Genomic DNA, 21,910 nt, shown 5'->3' on the forward strand with positions numbered 1-21,910 from the left:
TCAAGACAGCTGAGGTTTGGAAGAGCCACAAGAGGGTGTGGGGAGAAAGAACATAACTAACAGCCATCAATATAAGGTAGTCACCAGATCCCTTAAGAGTGATGTAGCTCACTACCACAGGGAATGGTTGAAACAAACAGGTTGTTTCTACACTTTCACAGGATGTGGAGTTTGCCGGCTAGGTCAGTATTTGTCGCCAATTAGTAATTGCCCTCAAGAAGGCAATGCGGAGCCACCTTTCTGAACCGTTGCAGTCCATTTGGTATGGGTACTCTCCCACAGTGCTTTAAGGAAGGCAGTTCCAGGATTTTCATCCAGCAGCAATAAAGGAACAGCAATATAGTTCCAAGTCAGGATGGTGTGTGGCTTAGAGGAGAATTTGCAGGTTAACAGAGTTATGTGGCTGCTGCCCAGGATTGCAGGTTTGGAAGGTGCTGTCAAAGGAGTTTGGAGAGTTGCTGCAGTAGATCTTGTACTTTGTACACACTGCTGCCACTGTGCTTTGGTAATGAAGGGAGTGAATGTTTAAGTTGGTGAATGGGTTGCTGATCAAGTAGATTTGTCCTGGATACATAGATACGTAGAAGATAGCAGGTGGCCTTTTGGCCCTTTAAGCCAGCACTGATCCCTGTGGCACCCCACCAGTTACTGCCTGCCAATTTGAAAAGGACCCATTAATTCCTATTCTTTGTTTCCACTCTGCCAACCAGTTTTCTATCCACCTCCATGCTCTTTCTTTCCTCCCCCCCCCCCCCCGCATCTCATGCGCTTTAATCTTGCACAATAATCTCTTATGCGGGACTTTGTCAAACGCAATGATATTGAGCTTTGTGAGGTTGGGAGCTGCACTCATGCAAGCAAGAGGAGACTACTCCATCACAATCCTGATTTGTGCCTTGTAGACAGCAGACAAGCTTTGTGGAGTCAGGAAGGAAGTTGGTTGCCTCAGAATTCCCAGTCTAACACCTGCTCTTGTATCAGTGTTTATGTCATTGATCCAGTTCAGCTTCAGGTCAACCCTCCAAGATGTTGATCAAGGGGGGATTTTGCAATGAAAATTATTGAATGCCAAGTAGAGATGGCTAGATTATCTCTTGGTGGAGATGTGAATGGCTGACACTTGATTTTGTGATCAATGTCGGAATTTCAGATGTATTGTATTATAGGTACTTGGTGCAGTAAGGGTTAAAAGCCTGAGTTAGTGCATGTGTGACTGCTGCGATCTTGATTTAAAAGGAATTCTAGTTTGAAAGGCATCCATATTTATTTTGGGAGCCAGGGATGCAATTAAACCATTGTAAAAAGCTTGGGCTATATTTTCCAATCTTTTTCCCGTGGGACCCACTTTTACGAACCAGCCGACCTTCGCAATGCACCATTTTTGTTTACCTTTAATGCTGCAGGTGGGCCTGCCCGGTCCTCACGATCTCAACTTCCTTTGTCATTCAATGTTACATTTCTGCTAAGGACTTCAGATGACAATTTAGGTTCTCGTTGCATCCTTTGAAAACAAATCAAGACGTTTGTCCTCGAACCCGCCATACTTGGGTCTTCAAATGCCTTTGAAGTTTTGAGGGTTTTAAACCCTCATTTGCCAGTACTTCCCTGCATATAACACATATGGGCTTTGCATCCTGATTTGCATTGGCAAAATCAATGAAGCCATACCTCAAGGAATCATCTTTATGCTGCGATGTTCCGATTTCAGTTTCTTCTGAATGAGTTGTTCAGCAGAGGTCCTGGAGCTCTGCACACAGCTCACACCAGCACTGCTTTGTCCTGCCGTGGACTCTCCCGAGAAGCTCTCCCCAGCAGATTCAATTGTGAGATTCTGACCTGTGTGTGTCTCTGGCACACTCCTCTTTATTACAAAATAATCCATATTCAGCTCTTCACACAGCCCATTTGCTTGCAGGCAGCTACAAATGGAGGAATCGCTCCTCCATTATTTCACGCCCAAAGCTTGGACCAACAAGGTGCATGCTGTCAGTGTACACAGCAGGCCCGTGACCTGCTCTCTGCCGACCCTTCTGGCAGGAAGACTCCAGCATCCACATTTAAAGGCCGACCACAGCCAACATTCTGAAAAGTCGGCTGCGGTCGTTGGGTGCTTCTCCCTCAATTGAGAACACCAGAACCGATCACTCCGTCACCCACCAGCGGGTCGCGTCTCCGATTCTGAAAACGCTATGCTAATGGCATTTTGCTTTAAGGGGATTCCCTGTGGAGGTAATTAGATTTCTGTTTGGTACAATGATGGCGTTGCTGGGTGGAGCCAAGGCATCAGGCATTTTTCAGAAAGCAGGACAGTTCTGATCTTAAAGCTGTGTCCAGAGGTCAAACAGTTTGCTCTCACTGCAGTTCAGTTAAAATAGATTAACAGTCTTTAAAGCAGTGCAGACTTGTCTAAGAACAAGGGGGAGCTGAAACAAGCTGAGAAGCATCTTCTGAAGAAATACAGCCAAAGTTTCTGCATGGATCTCACAGAAGTCAAGTCTTTTCTTTAAAGCAGTGTCCAAAGATCTTTCTTTCTCAAAGTGCCATTGGTAGTTAAGATGGATCGAGAGCTGAAATTTTATTTTGATGTTTAAGTGGGAATAAAAAAATCAGTTAAAGGACGGCACGGTGGCGCAGTGGTTAGCACTGCTGTCTCACGGCACTGAGGACCCGGGATCGATCCTGGCCGCGGGTCACTGTCCATGTGGAGTTTGCACATTATCATCGTGATTGCATGGGTCTCACCCCCACAACCCAAAGATGTGCAGGCTAGGTGAATCGGTCACACTAAATTGCCCCTTAATTGGGAAAAAATAAATAATTGTATACTCCAAATTAATTTTGAAAAAGATAGCAGTTATGGGTAATGTATTCACTGAATAGAGTAGCATTGTTCAAGGGGTATTTGTCACCTATTTTCTGGTGTGATGTTAAAGATTTTAATATTGTGTTAGTAATAAAGTTTGTTTCAATATACTGTCATGAGAATGACCCATAACAACACCAAACCCCTATTTATTCGCTTAATCATTCCTGGAGCAAGGTATCCTTTCCTCAAAAGTCTTACAAAATGAAAATTAATATATTGGGATATCTGACCCGTTTTCTAGCCACTGTTGGGGTCTGGTCTAGGATTGTAATAGTTTGACACAAATGTTACTTATGTCATCGACAGGAGGTTTGCGCTCTTATGTTTTGTATGGAAAGAGGTGTTTTGTTACACTGGGAGTGTATATTCCAATTAAATAATTCAGTAGCAAGCTTTTGAGAGAGATTTATTCTCACACTTGCCCCAAATTAACACACATGACATACCCTGTTGTCTCCAGCACATACGCACACACACATATTGCATATCGGGGACTTCCAGTGGCGGCATGTAGGAGAAGGCTGCACACAAGGTAGCTCCCAAGGTTCTTGCTTTTTGGTCTTTTTTGACCGGTTCCCGGAGGAATTTGGTACAGAAACCCAACCCATCCAATTGTATTTGACGAAAGGATGTTGAAAGCCACAAAAAGGACTTTTGGAAAGAAAGGTATGAGTGGTAACCCTTCGACAAAGTCAGAGAAATTGTGATGCTCATTGGGAAGAAAGATGGTGGAGGCGACCTCAGTGGGGTGGCCGCTATCACAGTGGAACCGCTGACTAGGGTAATGGATTCAAGCTATTTGCCAAAACCTTGAATGCCAAGGAATTTGATGGAGACCCTTAAATAGTCTACTGAGGCGGTGCTCACCCCAATAAGAGAGAAGTCAGGAAGTACTTTGGAGTGAAAGAGCGTGGAGAATTGCTGAAGGGGGTGGAAGGGATTTGGTCACGGCATAGCAACCAGACTGCCTCGCTGGAAGCAGAGATGATCGTGGAGGAGAGGAATAAGGCCCTGAGGGAGACCGTCAAGGACCTGGAGAACAGGTTAAGGAAACAGAACCTCAGGAACGTAGAATTGCCGGATGGGGTGGAGAGCCCGAGCCCAACCAAGTACTTCTCCCACTTGTTTGCAAAGTTGTTGGCGGGTGGGGGAGGAAATGAACAAAAGTCTCCTCCTGAGCTGGATAGGGCCCATCAATCACTCTGGCAGAGGCATCACGCTAATGAGCCACCACAGCGATGATAGTTAGTTTTTAAAGCTTCCAGCAAAAGGAGTGGGTCCTGACATGGGCTAAAGAGAACCGGGATGTGAGATGGGAAGGAAGTAGCATCCGAATTTATCAAGATGTCGGGGCAGAGCTAGCAAAGAGGCTTGCAGCCTTTAATAGGGTGAAGTCGGCGTTGTATAAAAGTGGAGTGCGTGCCCGAGTGGTGTACCCAGCGAGGTTGAGAGTTGCATACAATTCAAATGATCACTTTTTCGAGGAGGCGGAGGGTTTTGTCAAGGAACAAGAACTTGAACTTAATTAAAAGGGTTTAAATGAGACTTAAATGTTGATGGAACAGGAATGCTTTAACATTGATTATTTGGTTTATTGCTCTGTATTGGAATGTATATGTTGTCAGAGGAGGGACAAGAGGGCCAAAGTAGTCAGGGGTCATGGCAGCAATATGGACAATATATGGCCCAAGCTGGGATGTTGAGAATTGTAAAGGCTTTGGGTTTGGTTATTCTTTAGCAGTGGGGGAGCTTCTCTTGTCTTCGTTCTTTGGGTGTGGGCCCTGGCAGGGGGCGGTTTAACTAGTGAACGGAAGTGAGGTTGGGGGAGGGGCTTTGTCCTACTGGACCCACTTAGGCAGGCTTCCATGTGCCTAGCGTGTTTGTTTGGTGGGGGGTGGTGAGGGGGGACATTGTTTCGCTTTTGCAGGAGACCCACCTGCAGGTGAGGGGTCTGACTAGGCTCCAAAGGGGTGGGTGAGTGGCAATTTTAACAAAAGGGTCCATTTTCTGGCGGAAAGAGGTAGGTTGGTGGTGTTGGTGAATGTATATGCACCTAATTGGGATGCTGTAACATTTAGGAGGAGATTGTTGGCTACAATGCCGATCTGGACACACATCAGTCGATTCAAGGGGAGATTTGAATTGAGTTTTGAACCCAAAACTTGACCAGTTGAAGCCAAAGTTGTTGGCCCCTTCGGGGGCGGCAAAGGCGGCTTATGTACCCTGGGGGGCAAGGAATTTTTGTTTCTTATCCCATTCCACAAAATATATTTTTGATAATTTTTTTCCTGATGGGAAGGTCTCTTCTTCCTGAGGTGAGTACGGTAGAATACTCGGCGATAGTCATCTCAGACCATGCTCCACATTTAGTGGATTGGTATTAGAGGTAGGTTCGGCTCAGCGCCGGCATAGAGGCTGGACATGGGAGAATGGATATCGAGAGCTACAGACAAGTATGTGGGGTTTAATTGGAACGGGTCAGTCTTGCTCTTTGTTCTATGGGAGGCCCTAAAAGCAGTGATTAGAGGAGAGATCATATTGTACAAAGGGCATATAGATAGGGAAGCTATAGATAGGGAAGCACATTTTGGAAGTAGACTGCAGGTATTAAGAGTGACCTGATCCCAGAGCTGCTGGCAAGCAGGAAAAAGCTGCAGATGCAGTTTGACCTTCTATCTCCAGTCAAGGTAGTGCGTCGGTTGCAACGCCCGGGGGGGGGGTTACCTTTGAATATGGGAAGACGGCCAGTCATCTCCTGGCTTTCCAGTTGAGGAGGCAGATGGCCTCCTGGGAGATTATCCAGGTCAGATACTCAGGTGGCATGCTGATATCCGCTCCGGCCAAAGTTAATGGAACAATTGAAACTTTTTATAAGAAGCATTATAGGTCGGAGCCGCCAGGAGGGGAGCATTGGTCAGATACGCAGGAGTTTGTGGAGGGCTTAGTTTCCTTGAGGTGGGGGAGGAAGAGTGTGAGGAGTTGGAGGAACAGTTTGGCCTAGAGGAGATCTTGGTAGCAATAGGATGGATGCAAACGGGTAAGGCCCCACAGGTTCCTGGCGGAGTTTTACAAGAGGTTTGTTGGGAAGCTGGTACCGTTATTGGTAGAGATGTTTGAAGATGGTAGCACGGGGTTCCTAGCCTATGATTCTGATACAGGCATTGATTTCACATCTACTGAAAAAGGACAAAGACTGTGTGGAATGCGGGTCGTACAGTCCTATTTCATTGTGGACACCAAGGTATTGGCCAATGTGCTAGCGCGAAGGCAAGAACCATGTCTTCCTCAGGTGATGGGGAGGATCAGACGGGATTTATCAATGGCTGGCAATTATCTACTAATGTGCGGCGATTGCTAAATGTGGTGCTTTCTCCACCCGCGAGGCCGATCCAGAGATAAGGCATTAGATAGAGTAACATTGGGGTGCTTTTTCTCCGTTTTGGAGGGTTGTCCTGGAGACGCCTGTTGTACAAGGCTCCCTCAGCTGTGTCCACACAAATACCACGAGCTCCAGGTACTTTCAATTAAATAAGGGAACAAGACAGGGGTGCCCTATTTCCCCCCCTCCTGTTTGCATTGGCGATAGAATCTTTGGCCATCGCTTTGAAGGCTTCGGGTAAGTGGAGAGAAATATTTAGGAGGGCAGGAACATAGGGTGTCCCAGTTTGATTATGATCTTTTACTTTACGTCAGGGGCCCGGTCCCCACCATGGGACTATAATGGAAATACTGAGGTGCTTTGCTTCCTTTTCAGCCTATAAGTTAAACTGGGACGAGAGAGTGAGTTTTCCGGGGAACTGACCAGGGGAGGGGAGCCAATCTGGGGATGCTACCATTTTGCATGACAGGTTCTAGCTTTCGATATCATAGAATTTACAGTGCACAAGGAGGCCATTCGGCCCATCGAGTCTGCACCGGCTCTTGGAAAGAGCACCCTACCCAAGGTCAACACCTCCACCCTATCCCCATAACCCAGTAGCCTCACTCAACACTAAGGGCAATTTTGAACACTAAGGGCAATTTATCATGGCCAATCCACCTAACCTGCACATCTTTGGACAGTGGGAGGAAACTGGAGCACCCGGAGGAAACCCACGCACACACGGGGAGGATGTGCAGACTCCGCACAGACGGTGACCCAAGCCGGAATCGAACCTGGGACCCTGGAGCTGTGAAGCAATTGTGCTATCCACAATGCTACCATGCTGCCCTGGGATATCTGGGTCCATGCGGCTTAAGATTGGGCCCGATTTCGTAAACTGAATTCTACTGGTCTCATGGGCAGAGTCATGACCAACTTGCACAGGTGGGATAACCTTCCCATGTCTTTGGCAGGCAGGGTCCATCAAGATGAACATTTTACCCGAGGGCGGCACAGTGGCTAGCACTGCTGCATCACGGCACTGAGGTCCTGGGTTCAATCCTGGTCCACTGTCCATGTGGAATTTGAACATTCTCCCCGTGTCTGCGTGGGTCTCGCCCCACGACCCAAAGATGAGCAGGTTAGATGGATTGGCTACACTAAATTGGCCCTTAATTGGAAAAAATAATTGGGTACAAACATTTTGCCATTAGATTTGTTTTTGTTCTAGTGTCTGCCAGTTTTCCTTCCTCAATCATTTTTTTGGAGGGTTGAGAAATTGATACCTTTTATATGGGTGGGCAAGACCCCGAGGATTCGTAGGGCAGTCCTTCAAAGGTACAGACAATCAGGGAGTCTGGCTTTGCTGAACCTGATATTTTATTACTGGGCGACTAAGGCAGAGAAGGTGTTGGGTTGGTTTAGTGATCCGAGAGCTGCATGGGTGCAGATAGAATTGAGGACATGTAGGGCGCCTGGTCTGGGGGCATTACTGAAGGCCTCGCTCCCATTCTCATTGACAAAGTATTTGTTGAATCCAGTGGTTGTTTCCACTTTGAAGATACGGAGACAATTTCAACAGCATTTTAAATTGGGGTCAGTGTTGCGACTAGGAAATTTTTACAGTAACTTCACTGAGAGTCTACTTGTGACACTAATAAAGATTATTATTACTAGTGAAAACATTAGCAAACATTCCCACTGCTGACCTTATGATAGAGGGAAGATAATTGGGCCCAGGACATGCATAGATGCATTTAAGGGGAAGCTGGACAAGCATGAGAGAAAAGAGAATGTACAGTTACAAAGGTAGATTTAGTCGAGTAAAGCCGAGTGAAGGCGAATAAAATTTAAACACTGGCATAGACTTGCAGAGTCAAATGGCCTGCTTCTCTGCTTGTATCTTATGTTATTCTAGCACAGTGTATTTGTGTAACAAATCCAAACTTCCCCATCCATAATTGAACTGCACCCAAGTCCATTTTTTAAAAATAAACACTCCTTTGGTAAAACAAATAAATTACAAAGATTGTAAAATCACAGTGACATGCATCACACCGTTAGAATACAATTGTCAGAACAACAGAGGTCCAAAATGTATAGGATGGTTTGAGAATTTAATGATGATAAGCTAAAACTTCATAAGAATTTACCTTGTTGCTAGTTTAATGATTGTCAGCTTGACTGAGTCACTGGTTTTCATTCCAGGACTGGACCACAATCTCGGTTTACATTTCAGTTCGACACAAAGTATTGTACTAAGTTGCCATCTTTGGTTTCAGTTATACCCATCTGATCAGGGGGTACTATGAAGCAGGAAACTCTACCAGAACTCTGGCATGCTGAACTTCTACAAAGTACTCGTTTGGTCTCAACTACAGCAGTGTCTCCAATTCTGGGCATTACATTTTGGAAAGGTGTGAAGGTAGTTGGAAAGAAAAGATTCACAAGATGGTTGCAGGGATGAGGGATGTTGGTTATGTGGCTAGATTAGAAAAACTGGGCTGTCCTCCTCAGAGAAAAGGTGGTTATAGGGGGAGATTTGGCAGAGGTGTTCAAAACCATGAGGGGTCCGGCAGAGTAAATCAGAAGAAGCAGGGGAAGGGTTGAGAACCAGTGGGCATGGATTTAAAGTGAATGACACATTCCGAAGGGTGACATGAGGGAAAACAATTTTTTTTTTTTTTTTTTTTTTTTTAAATACACAGCGAGTAGTTAGGATCTGAAAAGTACTGCCCAATGTTGTGTGGTTAAAATTCAATTGCGGCTTTCAAAAGGGAATTAGATAATTATCTGAAGAGAAAAGATTTTGAGCAAAAAGCAGGGGAATGGGATTAGCCGAGTAGATCTCACAGCATGGAGACACGACAAATGGCCTCTGGTGTGTAACCATTTTAACTTTCCTGTTTCAAAACAACATCCTAAATGATCATTTATTTAATTTTCTGTTTTGTGGTACCTCAAGATCTTGGTTCCTGACAATTGCGCACAGCATTTGATTATGTTAAAAAAATCCAGGTTCATGGGCAATGCACATCCAACTGAAAATTTAATGCTGGGAACCTTAGCATTGTTGTTCACATGCATCTCTTGGACAAGCTCTCCGAAATTATGCCAAAATATAATATGCCAAGGAGGAGTGCAGGAGGACATGCCAGGAGCAGCACCAGGCACACATAAAAATGAGATGTCAATCTGGTGAAGCTTCAACACACAACTACTTGTATGCCAAACAGTGGAAACAGTGCGTGATAGACAGAGCAATGTGACTCCACAACCAATAGATCAAATTTTAAGCCCTGCAGTTCCACCACATTCAGTGGTGATTGGCGGTGGACAATTAAAACTAACTGGAGGAGGTTTCACAAATAATCAGTCCTCAAATTTACATCGATGGACAAGGCTGAAGAAGCATTTGCAGCCATCAGCAACTAGAAGTGCCAAGTGGATGATCCACCTTGGCCTCCTCTTAAGGTCCCCCTTGGCCTCCTCTTAAGGTCCCCAGCTTCGCAAAACGTAAGTCTTCAGCCAATTTGATTCACTCTATCAGGAAACAGCTAAATGTACTAGATACTGCAAAAGCTGAGCCCTGACAACATTCCTGCAAGAGTACTGAAGACTAGTACTCCAGAACTATTTGGGTCCTTAGCCAAGCTGCTCCATTACAGCAATAACATTGGCATATACACAGAAAGTGCAAATTTGCCTAGATTAGGCCCGGTCCACAAAAAGCAGGACAAATAAAGCCCAGCGAATTTCTGCCTCATCAGGGTGGAAGGAGTTGCACTAACTCAGAAATAAACTGCTCACTGACACAATTTTTTTAATGTAATTTAGAGTCCTCAATTCTTTTTATTTTCAATTAAGGGGTAATTTAGTGTGGCCAATCCACCTGCCCTGCACATCTTTGGGTTGTTGGGGCGAGACCCACACAGACACGGGGAGAAGGTGCAAACTCCACATGGACAGTGACCCGGGGCCAGGATTGAATCAGGGCCCTAGGGACTGTGAGGCAGCAGTGCTAACCACTGCGCCACCATGCCACCCACTGACAATAAATTTGGGTTCTGCTTGTGCCATTCAGCTCCTGACCTCAATGCAGCCTTGATCCAAATATAGATAAAAAAGCAGAAGGCAGAGGAGAGTGACTATCCCTGACCTCGAAGGTCGCATTTGACCAAATGTGGCATCAAGGATCTCTAGAAAAATTGAAGTTAATGGGAATCCGGGGAAAAGCTTTCCTCTGGTTGGAGTCATACTTAGCACAAAGCTGTGGTTGTTGGAGGTCAATCATCTCAGCCCAGGATATTGCTGCAGGAGTTCCTCAAGGTAGTGCCCCAGGCCCAGAGGGTTTCAGCTGCTTTATCAATGCCCTTCCCTCCATCACAAGGTCAGAAATGGAGACTTTCGCTGAAGATTGCACAGTGTTCATCATCATTTGCAATGACTCAGAGACTGAAGCAGTCCACATTCATATTTAGCAAGACCTGAGCAATATTCAGACTGGGCTTATAAATGGCAGGTAATATTCGAACACACAAGTGCCAGGCAATGGCTATTCCCAACAAGAAAGAATCCAACCATCTCCCCATGACATTCAATGGCATTGCCATCACTGAATCTCCCACTATCGTGATCCTGGGGGTTTCCACTGACCAGAAACTGAACTGGACCAGCCATATAAATACTGTGGCTGCAAGAGTTGGTCAGAGGATAGAAATTCTGTGAAAGGTAACTCAACTCCTGACCACCCACCCTCCAAAAAAGACTGTCCACTATCGATAAGGCACTTTGTGTAGTGGACGGGTGCGGCTCCAACAACGTTCAAAAAGCTTGACACCACCCAGGACAAAGCAGCCCACTTAGACATCATTCACCATCTTCAAATACTCACTCCCTCCATTACTGATGCATAAAGTTTTAAAAAGGTAATTGGCAATTATGGTTTCAAATAAATTACTCACATTGATTAGAAGAAAATATGGCCTCAGCTGGGATTTTGCACAAGCGGAAATAAAATCTAATGTTATCCTTGAATGCAAGATTCAATCTCAAATTCATGCGATAGTGTGCACCTTCTACAAGATGCATTGCAACAACTGCCCAAAGCTCCTTCAACAACACCTTCCAAACCCATGATCTCCACCATTGGCAGCAGATGCATGTGACCACCACCACTTGTTAGTTCTCCTCCAAGTCACACACCATCCAGGCTTTGAACTATATCTATTTTCTTTCACTGTCTCTGGGTCAAAATCCTGGACAACCCTCCCTTTTTTTTCTTTTTTCCAATTAAGGGGAAATTTGGCCAATCCATCTATCCTGCCCACCTTTGGGTTGTGGAGCAAGACCTACACAAACACGGGGAGAATGTACAAAATTCCACACGGACAGTGACCCAGGGCCGGGATCAAACCCGGGTCCTCGGCGCATCGAAGCAACAGTGCTAACCAACGCACCAACGTATGGAAATCACTTCCTAACAGAACTGTACGTACCGACACGACATCGACCACAGCGGTTCAAGAGCTCGCCGGCACCTTTTTCAGGGCAATTGGGGATGGGCAATAAATGCTGGCTGAGCCAATGTGCCCACATCCCATGAATGAGTAACTGGTAAAGATTCTCAAACTCAAGTGTATCGCTATGAAATGAGATCTGATGGAAATTCTTCCTCACCCATGATGTCCACTTAGAATAAAAATTACTTATACATCATCTCAATTGATGGATGCTGCATGGGACTGACTTCCTTCCAATGGAGCAAGACAGCAACAATAAGGCAGTTCAAAAAAGGGAGTAGTGAAACAGCATTGTCATATATTCTCTTACATTATCGTGTACTCTATTTACAATACATGATACTAAACACTACAACTGAAGCACAACAGTTTTAAAAAGTTAATTGACAATTATGGTTTCAAATAAATTGCTTACATTGAATATAAGAATATACGGTCTCAGCTGGGATTTTGCACAAGCGGAAATAAAATCTAATGTTATCATTGAATGCAAGATTCAATCTCAAATTCATGCGATAGGAAATCAAACAATGAAACCAAGTTCTGGCAATTATGCATACATAAACAAAGTTTGGATTCCATCGGTTATGTGCTCTTGAACAATAAACTTATGCAAGGCATCAAATCATCATGAAAAAACAGTTTCAATAGAGTTCTTGCCATCATAAATCAAACTTATTAATGAATATCTTACTAACATGTAGGGACGTATTTTAAATACTGTCTTGAAGTTTAAAATGTTAGTGGGGTAGATTAAAGCAACCAAGGTTTCTCCGCTCATGTACGGAGAAGAATTATGCAAAAGAGCATTAAAGACAGTAACTGCTGAATTGATGTCCCTTCTTAATCTAGTGGCAAAATATGAGCAAATTGAGACTCCTGAACTTGGACGACTGACGGAGGACCTGGACCAGACGACGTAACAGTAGCTCAGACACCTCCAAATGAAACACTTTCTCCGCAAGGAGACGGCAAAGTAGCGCCCCCCCCCCTCCCCCCCCCCGAGAGACACTCTACTAGAGGAACTAATCAACACAGACAATAAGGAGGGGGGGACTAGAGGAACTAATCAACACAGACAATAAGGAGGGGGGGGGGGAGAAAAGAGAGCGAGAGCGCGAGCAAGAGCGCGAGCGAGCAAGAGCGAGAGAGCAAGAGCGAGAGAGCGAGAGAGAGAGAGCGAGAGAGCGAGAGCGAGAGAGCGAGAGCGAGAGAGCGAGAGCGAGAGAGCGAGAGCGAGAGAGCAAGAGCGAGAGAGCAAGAGCGAGAGAGCAAGAGCGAGAGAGCAAGAGCGAGAGAGCAAGAGCGAGAGAGCAAGAGCGAGAGAGCAAGAGCGAGAGAGCAAGAGCGAGAGAGCAAGAGCGAGAGAGCAAGAGCGAGAGAGCAAGAGCGAGAGAGCAAGAGCGAGAGAGCAAGAGCGAGAGAGCAAGAGCGAGAGAGCAAGAGCGAGAGAGCAAGAGCGAGAGAGCAAGAGCGAGAGAGCAAGAGCGAGAGAGCAAGAGCGAGAGAGCAAGAGCGAGAGAGCAAGAGCGAGAGAGCAAGAGCGAGAGAGCAAGAGCGAGAGAGCAAGAGCGAGAGAGCAAGAGCGAGAGAGCAAGAGCGAGAGAGCAAGAGCGAGAGAGCAAGAGCGAGAGAGCGAGAGAGCGAGAGAGCGAGAGAGCGAGAGCGAGAGAGCGAGAGCGAGAGAGCGAGAGCGAGAGAGCGAGAGCGAGAGAGCGAGAGAGCGAGACTACCACTGGGTGAAGCTAGGTGGAAGGAGAAGCACCGAGCAGGGCCAGCTCCACCTACTCCTGCACAACGCTAAGCCTCCTGCAGTTTAAAGAGATGCACAGAGTCCACCCGACCAGAACCCAAATGAGCAGGTTCTTCCCGGAGGTGGAGGACAAATGTGAATGGTGCCAGGGAGGCTCAGCCAACGATACCCACATGTACTGGGCCTGTCCCAGACTGGTAGGGTTCTGGACAGCCTTTTTCAAGGCGATATCGAAGGTTGTGGGGGTAAGGGTGGAGCCATGCCTGGGAGTGGCTGCCTTCTGGGTATCGGACCAGCCAGATCTTCATATGGGGAAGACGGCCGATGCCCTGGCTTTTGATTCCCTAATCACATGCCAGAGAATCCTGCTCAGCTGGCGAACAGCAGCATTACCCACAGCTGCAGACTGGCTGGCGGAATTTCTCCACCTGGAGAAGATCAAGTACATCATCCGAGGGTCGGACGAGAGCTTCCACAAAGCGTGGGGGCCATTCATTAGGCTGTTCCAAGACCTGTTCAAGGCCAACAGTGACTAGGAAGGAGGGTGGGGGAGAGAGAGAGAAAGAGAGGGAGGAAAACACGGCAAGACAAACAAGAAAAAAATAGGCGGGGGGAGGGAACCCAAGGGAAGTACAAAATAAAGCATGGGGACAAGGGGAAGAGGAGAAGGGCCACGCAACCCTTTCCCCCCCGCCCTCCCAACAATAAAACCTAAAAGCCCCGCAGAAAAAAGTAGAGTACAGTACAGGGCGCCCAGGGCAAATGGCAACACTAAGAGGGGAACTAAACTACCAACGAAGGAAGGGGCACGGGGGACCTCATATGAAAAACTTTGCAAATAATGCATGAACTTGTTTGTAAATACCAGCCCCACAGGAGCTGCTCTGTAAAAACTGGAAAGCACCAATAAAAATATTTCACCAAAAACAAAAGAGGAAATTAGGAGGGAAATCAGTCCTCAAATTCCCAGAAATATATGTGTTACAATTCTAATACTCAATAAATCAAACACAGCACAAAACAAAAAAGAACAAAAGCAATCATGAAGATAAAAGACAATCACCCCTACATAATTCTACTGTGCTGTACTATTCCTCCCCCATTAGGACAAAGGGCATTGTTGTGGGCACGTTAAATGATGAGTGTGTGAAAACGAAAAAGGGGCTCAATAACTGGAGACTCAATGTATGGGTGGTGCACCAAGAAGCGGAGAAACTGGAACTCCTAAAATATCTAAGATTAGATGGCGTATCAATTGTCACAATAGTACCAATCTGCATTGAAAACTATAGCTTGTCTGAAGCGAAAAACCCCACCCAGGCATTGCCTGCTTCCAGACCCTTCCATCAGGCAGAAGGTACAGAAGTCTGAAGACATCCAGACATTGGAACAGCTTCTTCCCCACAGCTACAAGACTCCTCAACAACTCCCCCTCAGACTGATCTGTTCCCTGTAAGAACACTATTCTGCTCTTGCTCATGTATTTGCTTTGTTTGGCCCCTGTTTGTCGATGTACCATTTGTCAATGTTCTCTGTTGATTATTCTTTAGTCCACTATGTACGTTCCTCGGCCGCAGAAAAATACTTTTCACTGTACTTCAGTACATGTGACAATAAATCAAATCAATAGCATATCATGGCTACAATATGTACTAGCTACAAAATGTATTACAGCAACTCAGCAAGGTTCTTCAACAGCACTTTTCAAGAAAGCTACAAACTCTACCACATAAGACAAGAGTAGCAGGGAAGAAAGACCACCACCTGAAAGCTCGCCAAGTAGCATACTATCCTGACTTGGAAATATATCGACATTTCCTCATCAGCATGGGCCAAACCCCTTAAACTCCAAACTCCAATGGATGCACCTACGGCAGCAACCCACCACCACCTTCTCAAAGGATGACTAGGGATGACCAAGAAATGTTGGCCTTGCCAGCTATTTGCCTGAAGTTGCATGGCAACTCGAAAATTCCATTCACAAGTTGGACTCTGTTACTGTGCAAGCGTCTACCAAAAAGAAAAACTGAAGGGTCCGTACACGTAAACCGAGTCGTTCTCACATTACAAGAAAACGAGAAAGTACGTTGCTTGCCAGAGACTCACACCTCATGAGAGAAACAAAATCTGATTCTCACTGGTATATTTGAGGAGGAAACAAAGACTCACCGTGACAGGTATATCGGGGCAGAACGGTGGCACAGTGGTTAGCTCTGCTGCCTCACGGCGCCAAGGTCCTGGGTTTGATCCCAGTCCAGGTCACTGTCCGTGTGGAATTTGCACGTTCTCCCAGTGTCTGCATGGGTCTCACCCCCACAACGCAAAAATGTGCAGGGTAGGTGAATTGGCCACATTAAATTGCCCCTTAATTGGAAAAAAATTGGGTACTCTAAATGTATTTTAAAAACACAAGCATATTTTCACCACAATTAGAATTCATTCCAGCAGAAAGCATCACGTATTCTTGAATAAAAATTGTATGGAAATTTTAAATACCCTGAATTTGAACTACTTTTCCATTTATCATTTAAAATACACATACATTCAGGTTACGAGATTTTATTTTCCAGACATTTGATTTCACGCTTTCAACTTTGTGGGCGGCATGGTAGCAGTGGTTAGCATATTGCTTCACAGTGCCAGGGTCCCAGGTTCGATTCCCGCTTGGGTCACTATTGTGCGGAGTCTGCACGTTCTCCGTGTGTCTGCGCGGGTTTCCTCCGGGTGCTCCGGTTTCCTCCCACAAGTCCCAAAAGATGTGCTGTTAGGTGAATTGGACATTCTGAATTCTCCCTCAGTGTACCCAATCAGGTGCCCGAGTGTGGTGACTGGGGGATTTTCACAGTAACTTCATTGCAGTATTAATGTAAGCCTACTTGTGACAATAATAAAGACTATTGTTATTAAATAACACCAATTGTAACCTGCTTAAATGAGCTTTACACTGAGGTGGTATGGTGACGCAGTGGTTAACATCCCGGCCCTGGGTCACTGCCCATGTGAAGTTTGCATATTCTCTCCCTATCTGCGTGGGTGGCACTCCCACAACCCAAAAAGCTGGACAAGGTAGGTGGATTGGCTATGCTAAATTGAACTAGATAAGTTCTCGATGGGAAATAAATTGCAGGACTATGGGAAAGATGAGCGGAATGGGACCTATTGGGTAGCTCTTTCAAAGAGCTGGCAGAGAAATGATGGGCCAAATAGCCCTTTTCTCTGTTGCAAAGCCACCTAATGGACAGAATACATAATTGCATTGACAACTAACAGAGCAAAAACAATGCATTGACAAAGCACTTTAAAATTGTAAATGTTGACAAAGCATGACTAAAATTGTAAAAGGATTGTAAACAGAAAGCAATATACACAAAAAAATACACACCCATAAATACACACACTGCTGCCTCCCGGGAATTACTCACTCAAGTTCCTAATCACCATCATGCATGCATTTCTCTGTCAGCAAAAAGGGGGTGGTGGTGAGTCATCTCGGAATATTCTCACATACCTGATTAAGGCTTTTGCAAATTGGCAAGAGCTGACACCCGAGAAATGATCGACTGCACACACATGATAGAGAATGGCATGCGACTTGAAGAGATTTAATATTTTTTAAATCGTCCCAAACACTTGAATAAATACATTACCAAACCTGCATAATGTAGCATTGAAGTACACACACCAAAAAGATCCCTGTTAAGTATTAAATTATCTCAAACAACTCAGTTCTACATTTGGCCCAAGTACTGCTTAAGAGCTTCCATTCCTGTTCACTATCCTCCAGTCCCTTGATGAAAAAAAACAGACACATATGGCAGATGATCACAGGAAAAGAACTCGACTGTTACCATGCAATCAAATAGCTTAGCGACTACTTAAGCTAATACACGATGAATAACCAATTGAGTGCTATAACAATGCAGGATATGGCACTCTTGGAACATTCAGTTTGATATGCAGTTCAAATATTAATTTTAATAGCTTGATGTTGCTCTGGTTCTTCATATTGGAAGAATACATCTATTGCAAGTTGAAAAGCAAAGGACAAGCGAGCAGTTCACAAATTATAAACTGTACAACACCCTGAATAAACACAAAGGCCACCATTGTCCTGATTTAGACATCCCAACAATTGAAGTTCACATTTTTTGAAATTACTGGGTCCATTTTGTCATGTGAGAGTACCTTAAGAAATGGGTGTTTATAAATGGGTGTGTATATAAATATCTGTAGTGAGAGTACCTTTAAGAAATGGGTGTTTATTACTGCAGTTATGTCAGAGAGTGGGTGGAGCTGGGCTGTCTGTCAGCTTTTTACTTTTGTTTTTGAGCAGGCTGCAGGGTGTGTTTTAGTTTCGTTTTCAGTGTTGGAGCTGAAGCCAGACCAAGCAGGTGTACTGCTGTTCTCTCTGCCATGAAAAGACTATCTCTTGATCATTTGGTGAATTCAGAATTATAAATGTTCTCAGTAGTGAATGTAAACCTAATGTGCTTCTGGTGAAAGGTGTTTTAAGTCTTATGGATGTTAAAAGGAAAGCTTAAAGCATTACTTAGTGTTGTATTCTTTGGGTGTTGTATTGGAATTAATGGTTGCTAAGATGTTCGCTATGTTTTAAAAAGGTTAACTCGAGTTCATAGAATAAACATTGTTTTGCTTTTAAAAAATACTTTTCCATTTCTGCTGTACCACACCTGTAGAGTGGGCCGTGTGCTCCCCATACCACAATCTATTAAAAAGTTGTGGCTCAGGTGAACTCCATGATACACTTTGGGGTTCTCTAAACCCTGGCCCATAACAGTTTATAATTGTGTAATAAATCAAGACCACTTAAATGATGGAATTCTAATCTTAGAATCCCTACAGTGCAGAAGGAGGCAATGCGGCCCATCAAATCTGCACTGACCTCTGAATAAGTACTCCATCCAGGCCAAATCACCAGCCATATACACTTAATGCCACACCCCACACATTGATCATGGCCAAACCACCTAACCTACACATGTTTGGACTGTGGGAGGAAACCAGAGCACCCAGAGGAAACCCACACAGACAGGGGGAGAATATGCAAACACCACACAATTGCCCAAGGCTGGAATCGAACCTGGGTCCCGTGTTGTGAGGCAGCAGTGCTAACTATAGTGACACCATGCCACGGCGACACAAGCATAGCATTAATAACTTCTAGGACCCAAAGGCCATCTATAAACTTGAACAAATGCAGAGTTTCTAAGAAACAAATGAATCCATTCGAATATCAACATCATTGCCTTTTTAATTCCCAAACACACCATTCGATCAATTACTAGATCTCATCTGAAGCCTTTTCTAATGATTATATCAACACGAATGCATGCCCTGTGCCCAAGAAAACAGATCATCTCCTGGGACAATGCGAGAGGGAGAAATTAGGAGGTAGAGAATGCCAGAAGAAAATAACGCCCAACATTGATATAACTCACACAGTGAAAAATGACTAATGCTTATTACTCAGTTACAGCCTACATGCTACAGAAAGCTGTCACTGGCAGTGAAACGTATGTATTGAGTGTGGAGAGAAAGGGGGGAAAAGAAAGAGGGACGCGGTCAGCGACCAGTTGCATATTCCGTTGTCTTAAAATTGTCCTTTTCTTTCCCTTTAACCCCATATAGGAAAGTGAATGCATTTGGTTAAATGTCGGGAGCACCAGTCACCCCACCCCACCCCCCAAAAAAACAGGATTTAGGAAGAGGAGGAGGAAGAGGGTTCTCCACGAAATTTGAATGAGTTTCCACTCGCCACACAAATTCTGGGGGCTGCAAATAATTAGAAATGTCCCCCAGGCATCAACCCCCACCCAGCCACATACACACGACTGACGAGAGAGTGCAGTCCGTAGGGGGAGCTGTCCATCACCCCCCGCCCCTCCACACCCCATCCCCGGGGGCCTGACTCCCTCCTCAGCCGGCGCCGCTGCCTTTACCTGAACTTTCGCCGCCGCTCCTTCCAGCCAAGTTTCGTCAGGTTGAGCCGCAGACCTTTGCCCTTCCAGTTCCCTCCCTGTCTGTCTGTCCCGTCACTCGCCCCAGGGGTCCGCCTCAGCCAGGCCCGGACCCCTTCTTCAAGCCAGCACTCTCCCTCAGCACCCACCCACCTCAGCTACCTCTTCGGCCCTCCCCACTCTCTTCCCTCCCAACCCCATCACATCTCTCTCCTCCCCGACACACGACCCTCCAAACCGCCAGCCCATTGGGCGCCGCTCTCCAACCGTCCGACCAATCGACAGCTCGGTTGCTGATGAACCCGGTCTTTGTCCCTGCCTCTGCCAGCCCGCCACCGCGATTGGCCAAGATGAGCAGCGCCGCCCCCCCCCCCCCCCCCGGAGGCTCTCCGGGCACCCAGGCGCCCACGACATCGCCATCTCTCGGCACCCCGGCGAAGCTGCAGTACCTACCTGGCACTGCGACGGTTCCTGTCGCTGAGCAACTCCAAAGTCCGAGAGAATGAAACCTTTGTCCCTTCAGTTTGAAGTTTGGGAGGGTTGCAGTGGTATTAAATAGAAAGAGGAATATGAGACTGAGTCGTGATTATCACTTGAATTCTGGGTTTTTAAAAAAGCACAAGAAAGGCCTGCCCTCATCTCGAGTCAAAAGAGACACTTTCCCCATTTTGCAGAGAGATTTTGCCTGTGAAAGTTCCAACATGTCCTTATATTTACTTCAGGCGAGAATAGATCTGCTGTGCATTTCCAACATCGTCTGGATTTATTTATCTGCATGTGCACTTTTTTTAAATCTCAACTCTTAAGATTGGTTTATAACCTTCAATTCACTCCCACATAATTAGTCAGGCTTACAGCCTTCGCTCACTCCCACATAATTATACATTAGTTTATCATGCATTTTCATAATTTTTTTTTCTCTTAATATTGCAGAGTGTAAACCCCCCGCCCCACCTCAGCTCCAAAAACTGAATCTGAGTGGTGTACAACAAAGAATATCAGGGCTAGCTGAGCTGTTTGTGAATTTTGCCCTCAGGTTGTAAAGTTTGTCCAAAAAAACCTTAGTATTTATGTTTAAAGGGTTATTGGATTTAATGGTAGGGAAAAAATAAAGAACCAAAAACTAAATTGACTTTGATTTGGGGCACATTAACATTGCAAAAACAATATACACGGGGTAATCAGAAATGAGGACAAATCTATAATACAAAAGTTGCGTTTAACAGATTTAAGATGAGATTGATTGGATAGATAAAGGAAATGTAGTCTGGATAATGCTGACAGTTGCAAACTATGGGTTCAAATACAGAATTATTTTACTGCAAGCAGATAGTGTTTTAAAAAAGGACAGTAGCATTTGGGGTTTATAAGGAAAGAAAACAAGAGCATAGATGTTTTGATGAATTTGTATAAAGTATTTATTAGTTTACAGCTAGAATATGGGGCAATTTTTGGTCTTCCATGATGAACTCTGCATGTGTTGAAGAAGCACTCCATTCACGACCTTAAAGAATCTCCACCAAAACGCACTATGGCTACAAGATGCACCGCAGCATTCTATTCTTCCCACCAAAGTGGACAACACCACCTATTCCACATTATATTCCATCTGCCAAATTGTTGCCCACTGATTTAACCTAGCTTTATCCCTTTGCAAACTATTTGTGTCCTCACAACTTGCTTTCCTACCCATTTTTGTGTCATCAGCAAATTTGGCGACAATGCACTCAGATTCTTAAATTATATCATTAATATAGATTGTTTTCCAATTTGATATTCAAGCAGTCTAAACAACAAGAAATGCACAACATCCAGGCTTGGGCTGATAAGTGGCAAGTAACATTCGTAGCACACAAGTGTCAGACAATAATCATCTCCAACAAGAGAAAATCTAACCACCTCCCTTTGATTTTCAATGGCATTACCATCACTGAGTGTCCTAATAGCAACATTCTAAGACCCTTGTTGAATCCCAAATTTCTTTATCCGTCAGTTTGGCCTCAATAAAAGTCGAGATGGATTTGCAGGTATAACATTAGTTATTTTATTCAGCTTGCAAGCTACCTAGTCCACAGTGATACAGATAACATGTTGCTCTCTGCAGCTCCGGGACTAAGTGGCGTGTCCCAGACAAAGAGCTCCGTACTGATACATTCAAATAGCATCAAGTTTCACATACTCGACGCCCATAGGTCATCCTATGTCCCTCCTGACCTGTGTGATCTATTCTGATTGGCTCACTTCCAATCCCTTTCTCCGGCCCCTATCAATTCAGCATCACTCTCATAGACACGCCTCTTCCTGCTTTTTCCATGCGGTCTAAAATCCTTTGTCTCTACTTGCCAGAATCAAAGTGGCTTATTTCTACATTACATTAACTAATATCTCTAAAGTAACTATTTTATATCACATTCGTCACCCTGAGGGTGA

At 45.0% G+C, this 21,910-nt stretch overlaps 1 protein-coding gene across 5 annotated transcripts in view; it reads right to left on the minus strand.

The window, feature by feature from the left end:
- The window catches only part of btbd7 (BTB (POZ) domain containing 7), a 94,235-nt gene extending 74,588 nt beyond the window's left edge, over positions 1-19,647 (minus strand). For 2 of the 5 annotated variants that reach the window (XM_072492528.1, XM_072492520.1), the window contains exon 1: positions 19,463-19,647. The gene's annotated coding sequence lies outside the window, so the exon portion shown is untranslated. Of the gene's footprint in view, positions 1-15,671; positions 15,867-19,462 lie in introns of all 5 variants that reach the window. The other 3 variants (XM_072492493.1, XM_072492513.1, XM_072492485.1) reach the window with 3 other exon arrangements.
- Between the last annotated feature and the right edge of the window lie 2,263 nt (positions 19,648-21,910).

The sequence above is a fragment of the Scyliorhinus torazame genome, chromosome 2, assembly GCF_047496885.1.
Source record: "Scyliorhinus torazame isolate Kashiwa2021f chromosome 2, sScyTor2.1, whole genome shotgun sequence".
Classification (NCBI taxonomy): Eukaryota; Metazoa; Chordata; class Chondrichthyes; order Carcharhiniformes; family Scyliorhinidae; genus Scyliorhinus; species Scyliorhinus torazame.